Raw genomic sequence first — 12080 nt, 5'->3', positions numbered from 1 at the left:
ATTAGGCTTACATTTGAATCATATTCAATTGTATTTCTCTTCTAACCTATAGTTTTAATGTGCATTAAATACACATTAATTTTAATCCATAGTTTTAATATGAATCTAATTAATTAATATTTGAATTCCTTCAAATATTTAATTTTTCCAAAAATTAATTTGAATCATATCCAAAAATAAAGTATATTATAAAGTTCAACTAAAATATAAACTTTATACTATAATGTATCATTATACATTATTTCCCTAAGTGAATTTGAACATTTCAAACTCTATTCAAAGCATAGTTACCTCAATTCCCTTTATGAGCTAGGAAGAGAACCCCATGCACCTACAAATCATAAGCTCCAACTATATGAGATTAATTGTCTAAACTCATTAACCAATTAAATAATATTTGTTAACTGTGGGTACATTCCACTAAAGACCCATAATTGCACTATTCTCACTACAAATATATTTATGTGTCCATGGATATAGACCAATGACAACAAGTTAGTCCTTCACGAGTGTTCGTAACACCACGTTCCTCAAATTACTGTTTTATCCCTGGGTTATAAGTACCAATGCTACTCTAATGAGCAACCTGTTTATGGTCCAACCATTAAACAGAAACCTCCCTTGGGCCAATGAGAGAGTAGAAACCTTTGTTCAAGTCTCGGAGACACCACTTAAAAGTAGGACCCTTTGTTCCCAACTTCCCACTCGGGCTTGTCCCCAAAATGGTAGACTTATTAAGTCGGCATAATGGCTACTCTCACCCATATAAATCAAAAGACAATCCTTCATGAACAGGAGTCCATAACTCACTCAAATGAAATAGGAAGTTACATATAATGGTTACTTTTTCATGGTCCAGTCTTATACAAACTCATTGCACAAGGTACCCCACTCGCATGTCCCCTATACAAATGCATTGGATCATTGCCTTTGTATCAAATACAAAGAGGATCGTATCCATAGTGTCAGCAAGATAAGGTATCTATCTTTATCCATACGCTATAGACCCTTTAGACTGTATCTTGAGCACTGATTCCCGTATGTCTTCATATACAGGATTAGGGTTATTTAGGCAAGATAAAACAATAACAATTTTATTGAAATAAAAATCAGTAACACTTTATTAATGATTGGTCAAATGTTATATTTACTAACTACTAACTACGAGTGTTAGCGCATAAAACTCAACAAATAGAAATCTTAAATCTTAATCTATTTAGATTTGGAAACACCTTCTTCCTAATTTTAAACTTTATTTCAAACTTTTTGAAAAATTAAAAAGAGAAAAAAAGGTACAAATCATATAAAAATAGTAAAACTTATTATAAATCTCTAAACTCGTTGATGCATATTTGCAAAAATTAAAAAGTAAAAAAAAAGCTACAAAAGTATAAAATAATCAATTAGTTTCTTCTCTATCACTTTACCGACTTTTAAATTTCTTAAACTTTGAGAAATTTCTTGAACCTCAAAAACAAGGTTTGAGGCAAGTATAAAAAACCTACAAAAAAATTTAAGAAAAAAACATTAAAGGAATATTTGGTATGTAAAATTGTGGTAATTATTATCTGGAGAGTTAAATTAGCTGTGTCTTGGGCTTTAGGGTTTTGGTTTGGGTTTGGGTTTAGGGTTTAGGGAGAGATTTTTTTTTCTTTCTTTCATTTAGCATGAGTTTGAGATTGTAGGGATAAAATCTTCTTTTAGGAAAAAAAATCTCTACTTTTAAAGGAGATTTAACTTTTTTTTTTAATAAAAAAAACCATACTTTTAACTGTATATGGCTATTTTTAAGAATAAATGTTGGATCTTAAATCAAATATTAATCAGATATGAAAGATAATCAAATTTTTAACTAATTTATATGATTTTTTTAATGATTTTAATACAAAATTACACGATATATGGATTTTCATTGATTTCCACATATATGTGTTTTTTTTAATTAAACTAAATATTAGAGATTATCAAATTTTAAATCAATCAAATATAGATTTTCATTGATTTTCAGGGAATGATATAAAACACGTAAATAATATAAAAACTCATGATATTTTATATTTTTAAAAATCTTAAAAAGATGATGAGACAAGAGAAAAATAATATATAAAATCTTGTTAAAAATAAAATATTTTAAAATTTTAAAATATCATATTTCTGTAATCCATATTAAATTAAAATAAAAGTTCAAAAAATAAAATAAAAAACATAAAAATATCAAATATTTTAGGATTTTAAAATCTCATCTTTGTTTAATCCACGATTGAAGAATTTTTTTAAAAATCTCATTTTTTATTATCTTTTAATTTGAATGTTTTTCCTTTATTAAAATTTTAGATTATTTAATAATATAAATGTAAAATTTTCTAAAATATCTATATAACAATCCATTAAAAGAAGCAAGAGAGAAAACCATATGTTTCTTTCCCATAGCCTTTTTAGATAGTATAGATTATAGGGGCTGTTTGGATTCAACATGAGATGGTATATCTCCACATCCTATATCATCCTAGTGTTTGGAAACTCATTATCCTATCTCACCAATTTTAATTGTTTGTGGGCCAATTTTCGGAATTTGTTTTGTATCTCACCGTCATTTTCTTCTGTGTATCGTATATCATCTCAATGCTTGAACATATTTAATCATACTCGATCATTCATACTTGATCAGAACTCTCCAGACATCAGAACTCTCCACATCCTATATCATCTCAGTGCTCAACTTTATATATTTCTTTTTTATTATAGGTCATTACAGTAGACATGAGATACTATATTAATAAATGTGAAAGTGAGGTTAAGTACTTTTTCAAGTGGGGCGGTTAGATTATTTATTTATTTTTCTAAAAGGGATGATTAGATTTAGAGTCTCTTTAGAATGACTAAAGAAAAAAAAGTAAAGAAATATTTATATTTAACTCTTTTGAATTTTGTTATAAAACTGTTTAAAATATATTTTGAAAGTATTTAAAAAACATTTTTTTGAGTGACAGCTAAACACTCCATTTTTTTAAATGATTTATTTTAAGAATTAACACTTAGTAAAGGTAAATTAAACACATCCTTAGTCATTGCCCAAAAAAGAATCTAAAACTCCTTCTGATAACGTTCATGTATTAGGTTTCTTGTTCCGCATTTCTTGTTTTTTAAGAACTAAAAACAAGAATTTGTTTGGTAATTATTTCCATTTCTTGTTTCTTAAAAAGAAGAAACAAAATCCAAAATTTGTTTGATAATTATTTTTTATTTTTTATTTATTTATTTTTCTTTTTTCTCTTTTTAAAGTTTAAATATAATTTAGTTATATAATATACAAATACATAATATGCATCCAAACACACTAAAGAAAGATATCAAAGATTTACATTATCTAATACTAACTAGTCTCCATGTAAAATTAACAAGAATAATAAAAATGTTTCTATATCCTTCAAATGTTGCAAATTTTGGTTTCCAATATTTTCTCTCATTCGAGATTTTTCTCTTAAATGATGTTGACTCGATCCAACTCAATTATATTGCTATGTAAATGTTGTGATAGAAAATATCAAAGTATATATATTGAAAAGTTTAAACTCAAAGTTATAAGTCAAAATGATCATAGTATAATTCCCAAAAAATTTGTACTATTGACCTAAAGGTCAAAGTTTCGATTCTTTTCCAACCCACCTATTGTCAAATTTAAAATTAAAATGGTTTATAAATATATGTATTGTAAGATTTAAAATTTATCATTAAAATAATATACAAATATACATATTGTAAATTAAGAAATAAATTTAATGTACATATTGCACAATTAAAAATTTAAAAATATATGTAAATATAAATATGAAATAAATAAATAAATTAAAATAATATGATAGAAAATAGAAAAAGAATAATAATGAACGAGAGTGGCATCACTAAACCAAATGGCAACTACGATACGACAAGAGTGGCACCACTAAACTAAATAGCAACTACGATACGATATCATTTTGTAATTTTTCAAACTTGACATATTTTTTAAGAATGTTTTTAAAATCTAGAAATGATTATCAAATAAGTTTGTTTGAAAAGGAAACCGGAAACAAAGATGCTGGAAGCCTAATTTGCCGGCTAGATTCAAAATGGATCAAGATACCTAAAAGACACTTGGAAGCCCATTAATTATAAATGGGTCAGAAGCCCAATTGATAAAACGGCCTACATAGGTTGCAAGGAAGAAAAGTTCTAGAGAACATATTTTCGAATTGAAAAAAGTTTTGAAAATAATTAAGGTAAAAGTATAATTTTCAAATTTTATTCTAAATTTATTATAAAAATAAATTCCAAGGGCAACTAGATAAATGTCCACTTTAAATTAATGGCAAAGATTTTTTTTTTATATATGGTCATTTACTAAATTTAGGAAGTAACTATTGGAAATCCATGACAAAATATGAAATTCAAAAGTTGAGTATTTAAAATCGAATAAATAATTTTTCTTAAGAACAACATTGAGTATTTAGGATGAAAGGTTATGTCAATAACCATCTAACTATGCTCGTTTTTGCAAATCAAACAAATAGTTAACCTCACTGTATTGTTAACAATGTTATTCTATATAGACATCGTATCAAAGATTAGGGTATGCATGTTAGGAGTGTTTTCTTCCTTTATTTTGCATTAACAATAGTAAGGACGAAGATTTGCAGTTTAAATAGAGATAAAAAAAATTTAACAAACAAAAGATTTTCTATAAATATTATCTAGTAGACAACTAAACATCTATAATTAATATTTGAAAATACTATTTGTTCACGTACATAAGGAGAGCATGGGGAAAGTGTTCAAAATCAACCGTTTAAAAATTGAAAATTTTAACTGTAAGTATTAGTTAAAAGTGAAAAATCAATATAGATTACTCTTTAATAATCGGAAAGATGAAAACTTATTACCTTAAATTAAAGTTTTAAAATTAAACAAGATATACGAAGATTAAAGAAAAAAAATCAGTTGCATGCATACAAATTGAAAATGGATAAAAAGTTAGGAGTTTTTGTCGTGAAAGTAAAGTGTAAAAAAAGAAAAAAATATATATTTATGACCCATTTGATAATATTTTCTAAGCCTATTTGGGGTTGTTTGGGGCCCAACATGAGATGATATGATATGGGTTAATATATCATTTCAGTGTTTGGGAGCCTACTATCCCATCTCACCAACTTCAATTGTTTGGGGGGCATTTTCCTTGACGCTTTTCATATCTCACCGTTTCATTTTCCTCAGGCGTTTCGTAATCATTGTTTCATCTTCCTTCTTTGTTCATGTGTATCGTATGTCACTGTTTCATTTTCCTTCGACTTCACGCGTATCATATAGTCCTCTCTCTCACGTCTCTCTCAACCGTCCCTCTGGAACCCTAGCTCCTTCCTCTCAGGTCCGACAACCCCCTTCTCTCTCAGCGAATCTCAATATGGATTTTCATCTCCATTCTTCAAATTTGTTTTTTTTTTCATAGATCTATTGTTTTCTTCGCAAATTTGTTGTTTTCTCACAAATCTGGTGTTTTCCCTTTCCCCCTCACCGCTTCAATCTTGTCCTCAACCATGTCCTTGCCGCTTTGATGGTCCTCTGTTCACCCATAACTCGTTGTATGGTTTGTTTTTGGTCCTCAGTGTTGCTTCGGTCGTCGATTGTTGAATGCTTGGCAGGGACTAGTTGAAGAAATTACAGCTTGGTGCGGGAGAACATTGTCCACTTTAGGTTCGTTTTCTAAACCCTAGATTGGCCAATGGTGAGTCTTTCTCTTGAAATTTTCAATTTCATATTTTGATTTTCCATGCCATGATTAATTTTCTAAACATGCAACCTATTGATTGTCTGTTTTGTGTCTTGTTTTGATTTTCAATCTGTGTCTTGTTCTGTGTCATTCTCTTGAAATTTTCAATTTCATGTCTTGTTTTGATTTTTTATGCCATGTTTGATTTTTCTAAACATGCAACCTATTGATTCTTTGTTCTGTGTCTTGTTTTGATTTTTAATATGAGTTCTGTGTCTTTCTTTTGAAATTTTCAATTTCATGCCTTGTTTTGATTTTCCATGCCATGATTAATTTTTCTAATCATGCAACCTATTGATTCTTTGTTCTGTGTCTTGTTTTGATTTTCAATCTGTGTTCTGAGTCTTTGTCTTGAAATTTTCAATTTCATGCATTGTTTTGATTTTTCATGCCATGATTAATTTTTCTAAACATGAAACTTATTGATTCTTTGTTCTGTGTCTTGTTTTGACTTTCAATCTGTGTTCTGTGTCTTTCTCTTGAAATTTTCAATTTCATGCCTTGTTTTGATTTTCCATGCCATGACTAATTTTTCTAAACAATTGATTCTCTGTTCTGTGCCTTGTTTTGATTTTCAATCAGTGTTTTGTTCTGTGTCTTTCTCTTGAAATTTTCAATTTCATGTCTTGTTTTGATTTTCCAGACCATGTTTAATTTTTTCTAAACATTCAACCTATTGATTCTTTGTTCTGTGTCTTGTTTTGATTTTCAATCTTTCTCATGAGATTTTTATTTTTATGCCTTGTTTTGATTTTCGATCTTGTCCTTGAAAACTTGTAGAAATAAAGTTATTATCTCTCAAAAGTTGGAACAATTAGGATTCTTAATGATAAAAACACATTTGTCTTAAAGGAAAACGCATGGAATTCCTCAAACACTACTAGCCTTTACAAAAACATTCTTTTCGATATAACTGCTTCACTAACATTCTTTTCGATATAACTGCTTCACTAACACATCTTATCGTAGGATTTCAAGAAAATTGGCTAAGCGCCGCAGGTTCAGCTAATGCAAAGATATGCATCCAAAGGTTGCCAACATAGAGAAGATACATTGGTTCGTGTTGTTCCTGTCAAATCACCACTTGCAATATGGATATCTGACTGCCGGCGTCTGAAAAGCAACTAAACTGGCAGCCGGCTGACCAAGGCATGAAAATTAATGCTGTCATATCACAAGTTGCTGAGAAAAATGCCAATAAATAGGAAGACTTGCAACCAGAGAGGATATACCATAATTCAGATAGAAAGCTTTAGAACTTAGATTATAGTTATTTTGCTGCTGCAAGAGTATAAGAGGGAAAAAACCATTGTCATCATTGATCAAGGAGAATTGTAGAAAACCAAGCTCGAGGAGAATTCTTCTTCATCTCTTCACCAAGTTGGTTGTACACACATTTAGATCAAGCCAAAGAGGACAAGAGATTGAACTCTTCGGCTTGACTCTTTTCTTCTCACTTCATTTCCATTTTCCATCTTATGCGATTAAGTGTATTCATTGTAAAGACAGTTTCGTTCTTTATTAAACCATGCATTTGATCCATCACTTTTTCCTATGCTTATATTCTATTGTGTGATAGATGCGTCTGTGACTTGTTGCATGCTTAATTTCTAAAGCTTTAATCATTTTGATCATCTGGTTGAATTTGTCTCAGCTAAAACCATTTGAGAGAATAGGATAGCTAGAAACGCATTGAGTCAAAACACACAGTAGATTTAAAGATAAATATACTTGTGTTCATTGCTTTTTGTAACCAACACATGCACCCTAGAAATAGGAACATATGTGGCATTCGCATTAAGAAATGTTGAATAATCAGATAAACAGGAACCTAATGCATCTACATTCATTTGGTTTGTAAACAAGCATCTCTCATCTTCATCTTTACCCACACTCTTGCACGTGTTCATCTTACTTGGATCAACGCATACCCCTAACACTTAGTATCATTCTTTCATTAAGTCTGTGTTTCACTTGAACATTTGTGTCTTATTGCATACATGCAGTACTATTAGTGTAGATAAACTTCTCATGCATTCATTTAGAACCCTTCTGCAACTGGTGCAATGCAAGGTCTACGTTAGTCTAGCATAAATCCCTGTGTTTGACCTTGGACTTACCAGTAACCTAAATTAGATTTATACTTAAATATGACTTAGGAAAAGCTTGTACAGATTATAGAGAGTGTAACGCATCTCACTAATGCATTACCCAATCTTCTCACCTAGAGAAGTAATTCACCATTCATCTTCATTCATCTCAATCTTGCCTTACATCTTTATTTATAATACACTTCTAGCGCACATCACGAAGAACGAACAGTCCTCAACCTATTGTTCTGTGTTGTTCTAATTCTAATACCCCGGTGAATTTTCAATTGTGTTAGTCCTATTAAATTTTTTTCACATTTTCAATATTTTACATTATTAATTATTTCATTTATTAAACTGCCCACCAACTTTATTAATGTTCTGATTGTTTGCTGATTTTATTCCACTTACGTATTTCCACTTCCCATTGAACCACTTCATTAATGACTCAACCAATTTATTAATTGGATTTGAGTTCATTTATTCATGATATAAATTTAATATTCTGAACCCGGTCACACTCCATTTTATGTATTCTGATTTATTGGGGGTTGTTATTAATGTTCAACAACTACCCACTCCCTTCACTTTTCCTATATAACAACATTGGTCCACTATCCATTGGCTGAGAGTCCCCATTGTCTAAGAATTATTTTGTCAATCCGATGAGTGGTTTAACTTTGGTTTCTCCTTTTCTCCTTTCTAACTTTTGGTTATATTATTTTCATATTATGAAGTTTCTAACTTTTGGTTATTTGGTGGGTGGTAGGATGCCTTATTGTATTTTGATTCGGCAATCCGTAGATTCTCCATCCATATCGTACTTCATAGAAGTAACATAGGTATTTCTCTATTCGAACAAGTTCTCTTCCTACATTTTAATTATTTTTAGATTTTTTTTCTAATTTCTTTTAATTGTTTTGTTATGCAGCCCAAAATAATACGGAATATTCAATTAGTTTGAGGTAATTAGTGTGTTACTTTTTTTTTTTTTTGTATTTCCCTATATTCCATTTCAGTTTATTTTTTTGGTGTTTCCTCCTTCTACAATGAATATATTGTACATACATTTTTTGTAATGTCCAGTTACTGTGTATCTTCCTTTTTTTTCTAACTTATTTTTATTTTTTTTTTTTTAATGTTTACATGCTTCTTAATTTTTAGTAATTATATTTTTAATGGATATGTTATACATATGTTTTTATTGATAATTTTTAGTACAAAGTGTGAGTTTTTATTTTGGGAAGATGATGGTTAATAATGGTTATTTATTTATTTATTTGCTTCTTAATAATTATTAATTATCAATATTCTAATTAATTTATTTATTAATTTAATCATTTTTAATAATTAATATAATCATGTTTAATTTAAAAAAATATTTATTTATTTTATCAATTAAATAATTAAATAACATAAAATAAATTAATTAATGTTAAGTTTAATTGATCTCTTACATTTAATTAAGTAACTATTTATTTTAATTTATACATACAAATTATTGAATTAAGCATAGTAAAGCTTAATTTTCCTTCTCAGTAAAGTTTTGAAACTTTCACAGACATTTGAACAACTTTGGCTAATGCAACAACTTTTACAGACTTTTGGGATAAATGAATGTTTTAGTACAAATGGGATAAATGTGATGTTTAAAACCAATCTAATAGTTAAATCTTCGAATAAAAAAAAACTAACAACAACAATTTTTTTATCGCTAATTCTATTATAAGTAATGTATTTCAATTGAGGCTCAATCCCTGATAAAACTATTTTTCCTTTTGTATCCTAGGGTTTTAGGTTACTATCCCAAAATATAGAAAATGAAGTAATCTTTACATCATTTCAATCGTCACCACGTTCCAATGACAACTATTCCTAACATTGGCCTTATTACTAAATGACCATCGTAGAATAGAGAACCAACCTTCCCACATTAGACATCGGATTAGACAGCTAAACTTCTTTTGACTTATCTATGAGAATGACGTCTACTGTCGCAAGAGCACGCGCATGGATAGACGGACTTTCGCCATCCTCTATAACATGCTTAGGACGACCGGTCAGCTGGCACCTACTTAATGCGTTGACATCCTCCAAGAGATTGTGGCAATTTTCCTCCACAATTTGGTGCACGACATTAAGAACCGAGTAGTTGGACGACAGTTCGCACGGACTGGTGAAACTATTTCGAGGAATTTTAGGTTCGTTCTAACCGCAGTACTGAAGGAAGTCTTATACAAGAGTACCTCAGAGCGGAAACGGATCTTTCCAATTCATTGTGACAGAATTTCCACATATACATTCACATAAATGGATATACATTAACAACACTAGATTACTGACATGCTTAAAGGAAAAAATAGAAGAGACCGAGAAAACATACCAATTGAAGACTTTCTTCACTTGAAAACTCACTCTCTCCGCAAACGAACTCTTCTTGTTAGAACGTCAGGCAATCGTTCAGCAACTCTCCCGTCGTCTACCACGAACGGCTTCGCACGAATACTAGGAAACGGGGACGACACTACCACTCAGAGCCCTTACTATTCTCGGAGTGAGAATCTAAAGGATGGACTTTGTTCGGATTTGGTAGAGGTGAGGAGGAAAGACTATCGTGTACAAAAGATCAAGCAAGTGGGAGAATTGAAAGACTATCGTATAGTCAGGTGCTTGATCGTTTAGTGCGAGGTACACGATCGTGTAGTAAAAGCTAGGCGATCGTCTATACGATCATTTAGTTCAGCTCAGACGCTAAGCGATCATCTAGGAAATGGTGAGCGATCATTTAGAGAAAGGGCGCACGGGTATGCGATCGTTTAGTAAACGTGAAGCTCTATCGTATAGGCTCTCAAATACTATGTGATCGAATGCTAATCACACCGTGAGCAAAATATGTGTATCTTTTGCAAAATGAAAACCATTTTCATTTTATTCTTCAGTTACTAAAACTGACTTAAATTTCCCACTAACGTATGAATTCAAAGAAAACGGTGGGCAATTATCTCATAACTATCTAATTAATAAAATAATAAATATAATCATATTACATTCATAACCTATAGTTTGATATCATATATTAACCATAGTGTTTTCTTCTCTACATGGTATAAATAATATTTATATCCAATTTCCTCCAACTTAATGTATCTCATACATTTAGTCAATCATATCATATATAATTAATCAGTTCAATTATATCATATATAATCGAACTCCCTCTTGTCAATTTGAACATTTCAAACTGACCCAAAAATTGATTCTCAACTGGTATCCAAGCTACCAAGGGGACCTTATGGACCTATAGTTCGAAGCTCCAACGATACGTGAATAGCTGACTAAACTCTTTAGCCACGAGATCCACCATCCGTTAACTGCCAGGCATTTCATTAAAGACCGACAGCTGAACTCTTCTTACCACAAATATATTTCTGTGTCCATCGGATATAACCAATCATGAGTACGATAACCCTTCACAGATGCTCGTAAGTACAACTGGGCCAATTTACCGTTTTGGCCCTATAGTTACATCTCACTCCTTAAGTACCACTAATCCCTCTAATGAACAATACAACATAGTCCAACTATATGTGAACACCTCTCGGGCCATGAGAAAGTGTGTGGCGCTACATCGTTCAAGCCTTGAGATCAGCCCTTAAGGGAGCTATCTGTCTACTTACCCTTACTTTGGGGAATGAGTGAATTCCATCTTGTGTAGCTAAGTTCTCAGCTCCCAAATTAGATGAATCCCCAAAGTGGTATGTTTAAGTCGGCAGCCTGGCCACTCGCACCCATGCAAATCAAAAGACCGCCCTCAATGACAGAAGTTCCCAACTCACTCAGGATTGAGGTCATGTTACCTATGGTCATCCTAGTGAAATGAAGTCTCTGTCATGAACGACGTTATATAACTAGACGTTAACACTTCGTGGTAAGGTCTTATACAAACTCTTTGTATAGGACGCCCCCGCTCACATGTCCCCTACATAAATGACCAGAATCAGACCATCTGTGACAAGTCATAACACTTATAACTATTCCACAAAGTGGGCCACATCCGTAGCATTACCAAGATAAGGTTTCACTCCTATATCCATATACTACAGACCATTTTGGTTATCACTTAAGACATGATCCACTTGTATGTCACCACATACATACTTAAGTTACATAAAGAAAATTAGGGATTT

Source organism: Benincasa hispida, chromosome 3, assembly GCF_027475165.1.
Source record: "Benincasa hispida cultivar pf3 chromosome 3, pf3_genome.v1.1, whole genome shotgun sequence".
Classification (NCBI taxonomy): Eukaryota; Viridiplantae; Streptophyta; class Magnoliopsida; order Cucurbitales; family Cucurbitaceae; genus Benincasa; species Benincasa hispida.
The sequence above is the reverse complement of the archived record's forward strand: the minus strand, read 5'-3'. Positions refer to the sequence as shown.